Here is a 16,988-nt window from a genome sequence, read left to right as displayed (position 1 = left end):
AGTCTGGACTAATGATAACACCCCCTAGAACAGCTAGATGGAGGAGAGAGTCTGGACTAATGATAACACCCCCCTAGAACAGCTAGATGGAGGAGAGAGTCTGGACTAATGATAACACCCCTAGAACAGCTAGATGGAGGAGAGAGTCTGGACTAATGATAACACCCCCTAGAACAGCTAGATGGAGGAGAGAGTCTGGACTAATGATAACACCCCCCTAGAACAGCTAGATGGAGGAGAGAGTCTGGACTAATGATAACACCCCCTAGAACAGCTAGATGGAGGAGAGAGTCTGGACTAATGATAACACCCCTAGAACAGCTAGATGGAGGAGAGAGTCTGGACTAATGATAACACCCCCCTAGAACAGCTAGATGGAGGAGAGAGTCTGGACTAATGATAACACCCCTAGAACAGCTAGATGGAGGAGAGAGTCTGGACTAATGATAACACCCCTAGAACAGCTAGATGGAGGAGAGAGTCTGGACTAATGATAACACCCCTAGAACAGCTAGATGGAGGAGAGAGTCTGGACTAATGATAACACCCCCCTAGAACAGCTAGATGGAGGAGAGAGTCTGGACTAATGATAACACCCCCCTAGAACAGCTAGATGGAGGAGAGAGTCTGGACTAATGATAACACCCCTAGAACAGCTAGATGGAGGAGAGAGTCTGGACTAATGATAACACCCCCTAGAACAGCTAGATGGAGGAGCGAGTCTGGACTAATGATAACACCCCCCTAGAACAGCTAGATGGAGGAGAGAGTCTGGACTAATGATAACACCCCTAGAACAGCTAGATGGAGGAGAGAGTCTGGACTAATGATAACACCCCCCTAGAACAGCTAGATGGAGGAGAGAGTCTGGACTAATGATAACACCCCTAGAACAGCTAGATGGAGGAGAGAGTCTGGACTAATGATAACACCCCCCTAGAACAGCTAGATGGAGGAGAGAGTCTGGACTAATGATAACACCCCCTAGAACAGCTAGATGGAGGAGAGAGTCTGGACTAATGATAACACCCCCTAGAACAGCTAGATGGAGGAGAGAGTCTGGACTAATGATAACACCCCTAGAACAGCTAGATGGAGGAGAGAGTCTGGACTAATGATAACACCCCCCTAGAACAGCTAGATGGAGGAGAGAGTCTGGACTAATGATAACACCCCCTAGAACAGCTAGATGGAGGAGAGAGTCTGGACTAATGATAACACCCCTAGAACAGCTAGATGGAGGAGAGAGTCTGGACTAATGATAACACCCCTAGAACAGCTAGATGGAGGAGAGAGTCTGGACTAATGATAACACCCCTAGAACAGCTAGATGGAGGAGAGAGTCTGGACTAATGATAACACCCCTAGAACAGCTAGATGGAGGAGAGAGTCTGGACTAATGATAACACCCCTAGAACAGCTAGATGGAGGAGAGAGTCTGGACTAATGATAACACCCCCTAGAACAGCTAGATGGAGGAGAGAGTCTGGACTAATGATAACACCCCTAGAACAGCTAGATGGAGGAGAGAGTCTGGACTAATGATAACACCCCTAGAACAGCTACCTCCTGATGTATCTCGTATTGCACAAGTTGACTACAGGTATTAACTTAAAAAAGTAGCAAAAAAATATTCTAATTTATTGAAAAAATCTTTAAATAAATAGTTACCGTATTGAAAAAAAAAAAAACATCCCGTGGCTTTTCCCAAATAAATCTAATTTTATTCATCACGTACACGTGTTTAGCAGGTGTTAATGCGAGTGTAGTGAAATGCTTGTGCTTCTAGTTCCGACAGTGCAGTAATATCTAACAATTCCACAACAACTACCTAATACACACAAATCTAAGTAAAGGAATTAATTAAGGAATTAAGAATATATAAATATTTGAACCCTACTGGGCTTAACATGTCAACGATATAAAAACTCTCATTACTCAGAACAATATAAACACAACATGTAAAGTGTTGGTCCCATGTTTCATGAGAAATTAAAGATCCCAGAAATGTTCCATACGCACAAAAAGCGTATTTCTCTCAAATGTTTTGCACAAATTTGTTGTTTTGCACAAATGTTTCTCCTTCGCCAAGATAATCCATCCACCTGACAGGTGTGGCCTATCAAGAAGATGATTAAACAGCATGATCATTACACAGGTGCACCTTGTGCTGAGGACAATAAAAAGGCCACCTTAAAAAATGTTTTGGCAGTTTTGTCACATAACACAATGCCACAGATATCTCAAGTTTTGAGGGAGCGTACAATTGGCATGCTGACTGCAGGAATGTCCAACAGAGATGTTGTTAGATAATTTAAATGTTAATTTCTCTGCCATATGCCAGCCTCCGCCGTTTTCGAGAACAGACCGTGTGTATGGCATCGTGTGGTCGAGCGGGTTAGTTGATGTCAACGTTGTGAACAGAGTGCAACATGGGATACGGACAACAAATCACAATTACATTTTATCGATGGAAATTTGAATCTAACAGAAATACAGTGACGAGGTCCTGAGGCCCATTTTATTAAGGTATCTGTTACCAACAAATGCATATCTGTATTCCCAGTCATGTGAAATTCATAGATTTAGGACCAAATGAATTTATTTAAAATGGACTGATTTCCTCATATGAACTGTAACTCAGTAAAAATCTTTGAAAATGTTGTTTGGACAAAACGCACCACAGAAGAAGAGCGGAGCTGGGAACGCTTAACAGGCTGAGTCACTCTGTTACCATGGCACCACGTCCACTGGTCAGCGCTCACACAGCCTTAGATTAATAGGAGGGGGAACAAGATACACACTGTACCAACACACACACACACACACACACACTGTACCAACACACACACACTGCACCAACACACACACACTGCACCAACACACACACACTGCACCAACACACACACACTGCACCAACACACACACACACACACACACTGTACCAACACACACACTGTACCAACACACACACACACACACACACACACACACACACACAGTACCAACACACACACACACTACCAACACACACACACACACACACACACACACACGGCACCAACACTTTCTCACACACACAATGTGCGTACACACACCCTCTCCTCACGCCCCCACACACAGCAGCTGTCACACACAGAGGGTTGGGCTTGTTAGGGAGGGTGGCGTGTGTGTGTGTGTGTGTGTGTGTGTGTGTGTGTGTGTGTGTGTGTGTGTGTGTGTGTGTGTGTGTGTGTGTCATGGCATGTTAAAATACCCAGGGTCTGACGTCACTCTATATAAACAAACAGCTCTACCTCTAAACCCAACAAGACACACAGCTCTACGGTAGAATTTCACCAGGGATTAAATATCCTTCATTCTGGAGAGGAGAGGAAGAGGAGAAGGTGAGTCACCAGAGATTAAATATCCTTCATTCTGGAGAGGAAGAGGAGAAGGTGAGTCACCAGAGATTAAATATCCTTCATTCTGGAGAGGAAGAGGAGAAGGTGAGTCACCAGAGATTAAATATCCTTCATTCTGGAGAGGAAGAGGAGAAGGTGAGACACCAGAGATTAAATATCCTTCATTCAGGAGAGGAGAGGAAGAGGAGAAGGTGAATCACCAGGGATTAAATATCCTTCATTCTGGAGAGGAAGAGGAGAAGGTGAGACACCAGAGATTAAATATCCTTCATTCTGGAGAGGAAGAGGAGAAGGTGAGACACCAGAGATTAAATATCCTTCATTCAGGAGAGGAGAGGAAGAGGAGAAGGTGAGACACCAGAGATTAAATATCCTTCATTCTGGAGAGGAAGAGGAGAAGGTGAGACACCAGAGATTAAATATCCTTCATTCTGGAGAGGAAGAGGAGAAGGTGGGACACCAGAGATTAAATATCCTTCATTCTGGAGAGGAAGAGGAGAAGGTGAGACACCAGAGATTAAATATCCTTCATTCAGGAGAGGAAGAGGAGAAGGTGAGACACCAGAGATTAAATATCCTTCATTCTGGAGAGGAAGAGGAGAAGGTGAGACACCAGAGATTAAATATCCTTCATTCAGGAGAGGAGAGGAAGAGGAGAAGGTGAGACACCAGAGATTAAATATCCTTCATTCTGGAGAGGAAGAGGAGAAGGTGAGACACCAGAGATTAAATATCCTTCATTCTGGAGAGGAAGAGGAGAAGGTGAGACACCAGAGATAAATATCCTTCATTCAGGAGAGGAAGAGGAGAAGGTGAGACACCAGAGATTAAATATCCTTCATTCTGGAGAGGAAGAGGAGAAGGTGAATCACCAGAGATTAAATATCCTTCATTCTGGAGAGGAGAGGAAGAGGAGAAGGTGAATCACCAGAGATTAAATATCCTTCATTCTGGAGAGGAGAGGAAGAGGAGAAGGTGAGACACCAGGGATTAAATATCCTTCATTCTGGAGAGGAGAGGAAGAGGAGAAGGTGAATCACCAGGGATTAAATATCCTTCATTCTGGAGAGGAAGAGGAGAAGGTGAGACACCAGAGATTAAATATCCTTCATTCTAGGAGAGGAAGAGGAGAAGGTGAGACACCAGAGATTAAATATCCTTCATTCAGGAGAGGAGAGGAAGAGGAGAAGGTGAGACACCAGAGATTAAATATCCTTCATTCTGGAGAGGAAGAGGAGAAGGTGAGACACCAGAGATTAAATATCCTTCATTCTGGAGAGGAAGAGGAGAAGGTGAGACACCAGAGATTAAATATCCTTCATTCTGGAGAGGAAGAGGAGAAGGTGAGACACCAGAGATTAAATATCCTTCATTCTGGAGAGGAAGAGGAGAAGGTGAGACACCAGAGATTAAATATCCTTCATTCTGGAGAGGAAGAGGAGAAGGTGAGACACCAGAGATTAAATATCCTTCATTCTGGAGGAGGGAAGAGGAGAAGGTGAGACACCAGAGATTAAATATCCTTCATTCAGGAGAGGAGAGGAAGAGGAGAAGGTGAGACACCAGAGATTAAATATCCTTCATTCTGGAGAGGAAGAGGAGAAGGTGAATCACCAGGGATTAAATATCCTTCATTCTGGAGAGGAAGAGGAGAAGGTGAGACACCAGAGATAAATATCCTTCATTCAGGAGAGGAAGAGGAAGAGGAGAAGGTGAATCACCAGAGATAAATATCCTTCATTCTGAACAAAATGGCTCCTCTCCTGGAAAAGCATTTCAACTGCCAAACTGTTTTGCAACACTCACCCACCTCGTCTCCAATCCCCCGAAGCTACAAACCACACAAGTGTTTTGAGATGGTTGTGGAGCTGAGAAATCAGATCACTTCTGATGACCAGCAAGAAAACACACACACACACACACACACACACACACACACACACACACACACACACACACACACACACACACACACACACACACACACACACACACACACACACACACACACACACACACACACACACACACACGATTCCCCTACGTTACATAGGACAGTACTTCTACCCTAGAATGAACGACATGCATCTTCAAGCGATCCATTGATAGGACAGGCCTCTGGCCGGGTGCCAAACAACAACGGCCTCTCGCCGGGCGCCAAACAACAACGGCCTCTCGCCGGGCGCCAAACAACACTAGCCTCTCGCCGGGCGCCAAACAACACTAGCCTCTCGCCGGGCGCCAAACAACACTAGCCTCTCGCCGGGCGCCAAACAACACTAGCCTCTCGCCGGGCGTCAAACAACACTAGCCTCTCGCTAGGTGCTAAACAACAACAGCCTCTCGCTAGGTGCTAAACAACAACAGCCTCTCGCTAGGCGCTAAACAACAACAGCCTCTCGCTAGGTGCTAAACAACAACAGCCTCTCGCTAGGTGCTAAACAACAACAGCCTCTCGCTAGGTGCTAAACAACAACAGCCTCTCGCTAGGTGCTAAACAACAACAGCCTCTCGCTAGGCGCTAAACAACAACAGCCTCTCGCTAGGTGCTAAACAACAACAGCCTCTCGCTAGGCGCTAAACAACAACAGCCTCTCGCTAGGCGCTAAACAACAACAGCCTCTCGCTAGGCGCTAAACAACAACAGCCTCTCGCTAGGCGCTAAACAACAACAGCCTCTCGCTAGGTGCTAAACAACAACAGCCTCTCGCTAGGCGCTAAACAACAACAGCCTCTCGCTAGGCGCTAAACAACAACAGCCTCTCGCTAGGCGCTAAACAACAACAGCCTCTCGCTAGGTTCTCACGTGGATTAAAGGGTAACTTCACCCAAAAATCTAAATGCCTCAGATTTTCCCCCAGCCCTCAAAAGTGGTCTCTTGATGTGGTTTAAGCATCGCTGTGGACTTAGAAAATCCAATGTTGTTGTTTTTCCTCTATTAAAAACAGAGTCCTTTTGAGAGTGAAAACCCTAAAACCAGTCAAAACAAAACCTTTCATTTTTCAAGTTCATGTGGGCTATTTACTTACTCACATTTCAGTTTTTATGAAATACATCATTTGAAAAACAAACATTGCGGAAAATTCATATCTTGTAGTAAAACTGGAAATAAGACTTTAATCAAAAAAAAAAAAAAAAAGGTTAAATATTTTTTTTTTTTAATTAAAAAAGTTTAATGTTCTCTTTGAAAATAGTCCAAAACAACAATACGCTGAATTCAGAAAAAAATAATATTTTTATTTTAGTCACATCCACAGTAGTATTGCGCGGTATACCAAAACATCATGATACCAACATTATAGAATACCGCACTACTCGTTTCCCTACCGATCAATAACAAACCCGCCGTTGAAATCCTGTTGAATTTAAACCAACTGCCACCAGTCTCTTGAACCCGCAGGTCCCAACGTCCTCGTCATCACGTGTTGCAGCTGTAATCCACCCGCTAACATCCCACTAACCAGCCTTCAGTCGCTTCGCGTCTCTCCTCCGTCCGCTCTTCATAAAACATTTTAGTTCATCCGTCAGGTGTTCGCGAGTCGAGGATGAAGACGCAGAACCCCGATGTGTCATCTGTTGTTAAGATTTCTATATTTGTTACATTGCTGACTTTGCTCACTGCTCCAATGTCGATACAATGTATCATTTCATCTGTTATAACCAAGAGCACAGACACAGCGGTTCGGTTTGTATTGCCGTTGAGGCCGCGGTTCGGTTTCGGGTACAGAGGGTACAGCGGGTACAGAGGGTACAGCGGGTACAGCGGGTACAGAGGGTACAGAGGGTACAGCGGGTACAGAGGGTACAGCGGGTACAGAGGGTACAGCGGGTACAGAGGGTACAGCGGGTACAGCGGGTACAGCGGAAAAACGAAATTCCAACAGTTACTGTAGCGTTTCGTTGTCTATTTAAGGAAAATCCAAAAGCGTTAATATATTCCCCGATTCCATATATGATCACGACTCGTCTAAGGCCTGCTGAGAGGACAATCAGGAACATCAACACTGTATTTTCTTACATAAAAACAAACAAACAAAACAACACGATTACTCATCAACAACCCTAAAATAAAAGTGCAATATTCATGTGAAAACAATTTGTAAAACACGGCTCAGACGTTCTACAGGCCAGTGATATAATATTTTCGTCCAAAGATCCACACTACTCATAAAACGGGAGGCGTCTGTAGCGCGATAAGTCTGATTTCCCGCTACGGGGGGTCATGTGATGTCACCGTTAGGCATCTCTCTGTAACCCTGGAGGTCGGTCCCATATCCACAGCTAGAAACATACCTACCACTCAGAATAGACCCATATCCACAGCTAGAAACATACCTACCACTCAGAGACCCATATCCACAGCTAGAAACATACCTACCACTCAGAGACCCATATCCACAGCTAGAAACATACCTACCACTCAGAGACCCATATCCACAGCTAGAAACATACCTACCACTCAGAGAACAGACCCACAGCTAGAAACATACCTACCACTCAGAGAACAGACCCACAGCTAGAAACATACCTACCACTCAGAGACCCATATCCACAGCTAGAAACATACCTACCACTCAGAGAACAGACCCACAGCTAGAAACATACCTACCACTCAGAGACCCATATCCACAGCTAGAAACATACCTACCACTCAGAGAACAGACCCACAGCTAGAAACATACCTACCACTCAGAGACCCATATCCACAGCTAGAAACATACCTACCACTCAGAATAGACCCATATCCACAGCTAGAAACATACCTACCACTCAGAGAACAGACCCACAGCTAGAAACATACCTACCACTCAGAGACCCATATCCACAGCTAGAAACATACCTACCACTCAGAATAGACCCATATCCACAGCTAGAAACATACCTACCACTCAGAAACCCATATCCACAGCTAGAAACATACCTACCACTCAGAGACCCATACCCACAGCTAGAAACATACCTACCACTCAGAGACCCATATCCACAGCTAGAAACATACCTACCACTCAGAGACCCATATCCACAGCTAGAAACATACCTACCACTCAGAGAACAGACCCACAGCTAGAAACATACCTACCACTCAGAGACCGAACCCACAGCTAGAAACATACCTACCACTCAGAGACCCATATCCACAGCTAGAAACATACCTACCACTCAGAGACCCATATCCACAGCTAGAAACATACCTACCACTCAGAAACCCATATCCACAGCTAGAAACATACCTACCACTCAGAGAACGAACCCACAGCTAGAAACATACCTACCACTCAGAGAATGAACCCATATCTACAGCTAGAAACATACCTACCACTCAGAAACCCATATCCACAGCTAGAAACATACCTACCACTCAGAGAACGAACCCACAGCTAGAAACATACCTACCACTCAGAGACCCATATCCACAGCTAGAAACATACCTACCACTCAGAGAATGAACCCATATCCACAGCTAGAAACATACCTACCACTCAGAAACCCATATCCACAGCTAGAAACATACCTACCACTCAGAATAGACCCATATCTACAGATACAAACATACCTACCACTCAGAATGAACCCATATCCACAGCTAGAAACATACCTACCACTCAGAGAACAAACCCACAGCTAGAAACATACCTACCACTCAGAGACCGAACCCACAGCTAGAAACATACCTACCACTCAGAGACCGAACCCATATCCACAGCTAGAAACATACCTACCACTCAGAGACCCATATCCACAGCTAGAAACATACCTACCACTCAGAGAACGAACCCACAGCTAGAAACATACCTACCACTCAGAGACCGAACCCACAGCTAGAAACATACCTACCACTCAGAGAATGAACCCATATCCACAGCTAGAAACATACCTACCACTCAGAGAACAGACCCACAGCTAGAAACATACCTACCACTCAGAGACCGAACCCATATCCACAGCTAGAAACATACCTACCACTCAGAATAGACCCACAGCTAGAAACATACCTACCACTCAGAGAACGAACCCATATCCACAGCTAGAAACATACCTACCACTCAGAGAATGGACCCACAGCTAGAAGCATACCTACCACTCAGAGACCCATATCCACAGCTAGAAACATACCTACCACTCAGAGACCCATATCCACAGCTAGAAACATACCTACCACTCAGAGACCGAACCCACAGCTAGAAACATACCTACCACTCAGAGAACGAACCCACAGCTAGAAACATACCTACCACTCAGAGACCCATATCCACAGCTAGAAACATACCTACCACTCAGAGACCGAACCCACAGCTAGAAACATACCTACCACTCAGAGACCCATATCCACAGCTAGAAACATACCTACCACTCAGAGACCGAACCCACAGCTAGAAACATACCTACCACTCAGAGACCCATATCCACAGCTAGAAACATACCTACCACTCAGAGACCCATATCCACAGCTAGAAACATACCTACCACTCAGAGAACGGACCCACAGCTAGAAACATACCTACCACTCAGAGACCCATATCCACAGCTAGAAACATACCTACCACTCAGAAACCCATATCCACAGCTAGAAACATACCTACCACTCAGAGACCCATATCCACAGCTAGAAACATACCTACCACTCAGAGACCCATATCCACAGCTAGAAACATACCTACCACTCAGAGAATGGACCCACAGCTAGAAACATACCTACCACTCAGAGAACGAACCCACAGCTAGAAACATACCTACCACTCAGAGACCGAACCCACAGCTAGAAACATACCTACCACTCAGAGAACAGACCCACAGCTAGAAACATACCTACCACTCAGAGACCGAACCCACAGCTAGAAACATACCTACCACTCAGAGACCCATATCCACAGCTAGAAACATACCTACCACTCAGAGAATGAACCCATATCCACAGCTAGAAACATACCTACCACTCAGAAACCCATATCCACAGCTAGAAACATACCTACCACTCAGAGACCCATATCCACAGCTAGAAACATACCTACCACTCAGAGACCCATATCCACAGCTAGAAACATACCTACCACTCTTGCCATTTATTCGGCCCGGTCAGAGTCCGTTGCAAAGGACTGCTTGAATACAGAGGGGAGGCTCCTTCTCCCGTGTGGCTCAGTTGGTAGAGCATGGTGTTTGCAACGCCAGGGTTGTGGGTTCGATTCTCACGGGGGACCAGTACGGAGAAAAAAAATGTATGAAACGTATGAAATGTCTGCATTCACAACTGTAAGTCGCTCTGGATAAGAGCGTCTGCTAAATGACTCAAATGTAAATGTAATGAAGCTGTGTTGATTGTTTTGTTTTTTGCGTTTCTGTCTTTGCTCCGACGGTATGAATTCTGGGGGTTGATGTCGTCGGCAGCTGCACTGCCGATTCTAGTTGAACAGCGGAGACAATACTGGTTTAACATTTTATCCACAACTCTGTCCCATCGTAAAGATTTATCGAGTTATCTTTGATGAATTCAATATTATTATTTTAATTTTTTTGAGGAAGTGCATACTGGCTACGGCGTCTGAAAATGGACAAACGGCCTGTTTTCTTGTTTTCCAAGTGAAGGTCTTTTAAGGGAATATGAGAGGAGACTCGTTGGGTTGTCCTAGCAACCAGCTGAACTGAAGCATGCTGGGGCCTTTATGCTGACACCCCAACACACACACACACACCGCAACACACCCCGCAACACACGAACACCCCGCAACACACGAAAACCCAGCAACACACGCACACCCAGCAACACACGCACACCCCCCAACACACGCACACCCCCCCAACACACACACACACACACCCAACCCCAACACACACACACACACACCCAACCCCAACACACACACACACACACCCAACCCCAACACACACACACACACACACCCAACCCCAACACACACACACACACACACCCAACCCCAACACACACACACACACACACACACCCAACCCCAACACACACACACACACACACACCCCAACCCCAACACACACACACACACACACACACACCCAACCCCAACACACACACACACACCCAACCCCAACACACACACACACACCCAACCCCAACACACACACACACACCCAACCCCAACACACACACACACAACCCACACACACACACAACCCACACACACACCCCCAACACACACACACACCCCCAACACACACACACACCCCCAACACACACACACACACCCCCAACACACACACACACCCCCAACACACACACACCCCCAACACACACACACACCCAACACACACACACACCCAACCCACACACACACACCCACACACACACACACCACACACACACACACACCCAACCCCAACACACACACACACCCCCAACCCCAACACACACACACACCCCCAACCCCAACACACACACACCCACTGCTGCTACTGTTTATCATCTATCCTGTTGCTTGGTCACTTTACCTCTTTACCTATATGTACATAGCTACCTCAATTACCTCGTACCCCTGCACATCGACTCGGTAATCTCTGTATATCAAATGTATTTTATAAAGCCCTTCTTACATCAGCTGATATCTCAAAGTGCTGTACAGAAACCCAGCCTAAAACCCGAAAAACAGCAAGCAATGCAGGTGTAGAAGCACAGTGGCTAGGAAAAACTCCCTAGAAAGGCGAGAACCTAGGAAGAAACCTAGAGAGCAACCAGGCTATGAGGGGTGGCTAGGAAAAACTCCCTAGAAAGGCCAGAACCTAGGAAGAAACCTAGAGAGGAACCAGGCTATGAGGGGTGGCTAGGAAAAACTCCCTAGAAAGGGGATATATATATATATGTATATAGCCATGTTATTACCTGGTACTTCCTGTATATAGCCATGTTATTACCTGGTACTTCCTGTATATAGCCATGTTATTACATGGTACTTCCTGTATGTATATAGCCATGTTATTACCTGGTACTCCCTGTATATAGCCATGTTATTACCTGGCACTCCCTGTATATAGCCATGTTATTACCTGGTACTTCCTGTATATAGCCATGTTATTACCTGGTACTTCCTGTATATAACCATGTTATTACCTGATACTTCCTGTATATAGTCATGTTATTACCTGGTACTCCCTGTATATAGCCATGTTATTACCTGGTACTTCCTGTATATAGCCATGTTATTACCTGGTACTTCCTGTATATAGCCATGTTATTACCTGGTACTTCCTGTATATAGCCATGTTATTACCTGGTACTTCCTGTATATAGCCATGTTATTACCTGGTACTTCCTGTATATAGCCATGTTATTACCTGGTACTTCCTGTATATAGCCATGTTATTACCTGGTACTTCCTGTATATAGTCATGTTATTACCTGATACTTCCTGTATATAGTCATGTTATTACCTGGTACTTCCTGTATATAGCCATGTTATTACCTGATACTTCCTGTATATAGCCATGTTATTACCTGGTACTTCCTGTATATAGCCATGTTATTACCTGGTACTCCCTGTATATAGCCATGTTATTACCTGGTACTCCCTGTATATAACCATGTTATTACCTGGTACTTCCTGTATATAGCCATGTTATTACCTGGTACTTCCTGTATATAACCATGTTATTACCTGGTACTTCCTGTATATAACCATGTTATTACCTGGTACTTCCTGTATATAGTCATGTTATTACCTGATACTTCCTGTATATAGCCATGTTATTACCTGGTACTTCCTGTATATAGTCATGTTATTACCTGGTACTTCCTGTATATAGCCATGTTATTACCTGGTACTTCCTGTATATAGCCATGTTATTACCTGGTACTTCCTGTATATAGCCATGTTATTACCTGGTACTTCCTGTATATAGCCATGTTATTACCTGGTACTTCCTGTATATAGCCATGTTATTACCTGGTACTCCCTGTATATAGCCATGTTATTACCTGGTACTTCCTGTATATAGCCATGTTATTACCTGGTACTTCCTGTATATAGCCATGTTATTACCTGGTACTTCCTGTATATAGCCATGTTATTACCTGGTACTTCCTGTATATAGCCATGTTATTACCTGGTACTTCCTGTATATAGCCATGTTATTACCTGGTACTTCCTGTATATAGCCATGTTATTACCTGGTACTCCCTGTATATAGCCATGTTATTACCTGGTACTTCCTGTATATAGCCATGTTATTACCTGGTACTTCCTGTATATAGCCATGTTATTACCTGGTACTTCCTGTATATAGCCATGTTATTACCTGGTACTTCCTGTATATAGCCATGTTATTACCTGGTACTTCCTGTATATAGCCATGTTATTACCTGGTACTTCCTGTATATAGCCATGTTATTACCTGGTACTTCCTGTATATAGTCATGTTATTACCTGGTACTTCCTGTATATAGCCATGTTATTACCTGGTACTTCCTGTATATAGCCATGTTATTACCTGGTACTTCCTGTATATAGCCATGTTATTACCTGGTACTTCCTGTATATAGCCATGTTATTACCTGGTACTTCCTGTATATAGCCATGTTATTACCTGGTACTTCCTGTATATAGCCATGTTATTATTACCTGGTACTTCCTGTATATAGCCATGTTATTACCTGGTACTCCCTGTATATAGCCATGTTATTACCTGGTACTTCCTGTATATAGCCATGTTATTACCTGGTACTCCCTGTATATAGCCATGTTATTACCTGGTACTTCCTGTATATAGCCATGTTATTACCTGGTACTTCCTGTATATAGCCATGTTATTACCTGGTACTCCCTGTATATATAGCCATGTTATTACCTGGTACTCCCTGTATATATAGCCATGTTATTACCTGGTACTTCCTGTATATAGCCATGTTATTACCTGGTACTCCCTGTATATATAGCCATGTTATTACCTGGTACTTCCTGTATATATAGCCATGTTATTACCTGGTACTTCCTGTATATAGCCATGTTATTACCTGGTACTTCCTGTATATAGCCATGTTATTATTACTCATTATTGTCATTCGCTGTGTATTTATTCCTCATGTGATTTTTTGTATTTTATCTGGAGAAGGAGAAAGCATTTCACTGCTAGTCTACACAGGTTGTTTACCAAGCATGTGACAGATAAAATGTGAGTGATTTGTAATCTCTATTGTTCCCTACCTGATACGTTTATTCCCACAACTGTTCTGTGAAGTTTCAGTTCTACATTAACCTACATAAAGCCTATATATCTGTGAAGTTTCATTACTACATTAACCTACATAAAGCCTATATATATCTGTGAAGTTTCAGTTCTACATTAACCTACATAAAGCCTATATATCTGTGAAGTTTCAGTTCTACATTAACCTACATAAAGCCTATATATCTGTGAAGTTTCAGTTCTACATTAACCTACATAAAGCCTATATATCTGTGAAGTTTCATTACTACATTAACCTACATAAAGCCTATATATATATATATATCTGTGAAGTTTCATTACTACATTAACCTACATAAAGCCTATATATATATATATATCTGTGAAGTTTCATCCCATTAACCTACATAAAGCCTATATATATCTGTGAAGTTCCATTACTACATTAACCTACATAAAGCCAATATATCTGTGAGGTTTCATCCCATTAACCTACATAAAGCCAATATATATATATATATATATTCTGTAAAGTTTCAGTTCTACATTAACCTACATAAAGCCCATATATCTGTGAAGTTTCATCCCATTAACCTACATAAAGCCTATATATATCTGTGAAGTTCCATTACTACATTAACCTACATAAAGCCCATATATCTGTGAAGTTTCAGTTCTACATTAACCTACATAAAGCCCATATATCTGTGAAGTTTCATTCCATTAACCTACATAAAGCCTATATATATATATATCTGTGAGTGAAGTTTCATTACATTAACCTACATATCTCCTGTAGCCACTGTGCATTCAACTGTTCTTTACAGAAGGACCAATATGTTTATATTAAAAATACAGAATAGAGACGTGGTCATTTATAAAGCAGTAAAACAGAACAGCTAGAAACCAGGCCGATAGATAGATAGATAGATAGATAGATAGATAGATAGATAGATAGATAGATAGATAGATAGATAGATAGATAGATAGATAGATAGATAGATAGATAGATAGATAGATAGATAGATAGATAGATAGATACTGTAGAATCGATAGATATATGATAGATATATGATAGATATATGATAGATAGATCTTACTGTGATGTGGATGAAGGTTCATAACAGATGGAAGGAATTTCCCGACGTGGAGATTTCCCGGGTGCCCTGTGGCCAAGTGTCCCGGCGAGGGAGGGATCATCCTGGCTGCAGCAGCAGCTCCGAGTCGGTGGGTCTCCATGGCCAACAGTGGAGGGGGAACATGGACAGATCGAGGGGGTCCGAAATCTCGGCCATCCATTCTCCAGTGTAGGGAGGGAAGGGGGAGGGACGTCCAGAGCTAACACTGTGTCCGGGATAGTGTTCCCAAAGAGCCGCTGAAGGCTAGGCTGCCCATCGAAATCCCTGACCTATAAAAACACGCAGTAAAATCGCTTGACATATACAAATCAATCCACACACCCGTACGTCTTGTCTCTGGCGAGGTCAGTTCATAAGGACTTAAGTAACAGTCGTTTTTTTTTACCCAAGAGCCTCTACCGGAATATACGGAGCTCGGTCCATTAGACGGGCAATGACGCAGTTTGGAAAAACACTTTAAAAACTTAAAATCTACAATCTTTCATAAACGCGCAAATAGGAATAACGGTTAAGCGGTTGTGGAGACCCTTCATATGAACCACTGTGTGCTAATAATAATAATTACAATAATATGATTATTGAAAAGGTTTAGCTGACCAAGCTGCGTTTCTTCCACGACTCTCAGGCAGCAGACGGTGAAACCGGTGAAGCCGTCGCTCTTCCCCGCTAACGGGGCAGGGAACTGAGCGGTAGTCGGGGAACAGATTGGATGGTCTCTGATCCCAAATGAACCAACAAAAAAAAACAGCTCAGCCCAACAACAAACAAAAAAACCCACGTCGTCGTCAAATGGATTCCTTGTATAATATGGATTCCTTGTGGAATAGCGTCGATGGCCGAGTTGTTCCGTCAGCCCTGAACCAGCCAGCAGCTCCACCGATGTAAAAACCCAATACACCGTAAATATCACCGGCCCATCAAATATATATGTCAAACTGGTTTAATAATATATAAATATATAAATAGGGCTGCAGAAGAGCCCCGTGTCGTTGATCAGAAGAGTTGAGCGGTGTGTTGGAGCGTCCTGATCCGCAGGTCGTGTTAAAGATATCCCCGCTGCTGCCTGGAGGACCTGACCCCGGTCCGTTCACACCCCAGACGGCTGATCACGCCACTCCTCCGTTACTAAACACTATTTACATCAACATTACATGGCAGCCCTAACTGCCGACTCGGTTAAGTTCGTGTGTATTTAAAAAAAAAAAACACACACTAAAACAGCTTGATAATAACGTTTAATGTGTGTTTATACCAAATGCAGCCAAGCGAGTAGACCTGGCTAGTGTCGCGTTGTTTTTAA

Source organism: Salmo salar, unplaced genomic scaffold (genome assembly GCF_965601325.2).
Source record: "Salmo salar unplaced genomic scaffold, fSalSal1 ptg000838l, whole genome shotgun sequence".
In the NCBI taxonomy this organism is placed as follows: Eukaryota; Metazoa; Chordata; class Actinopteri; order Salmoniformes; family Salmonidae; genus Salmo; species Salmo salar.
This window is presented reverse-complemented; position numbering follows the sequence as displayed.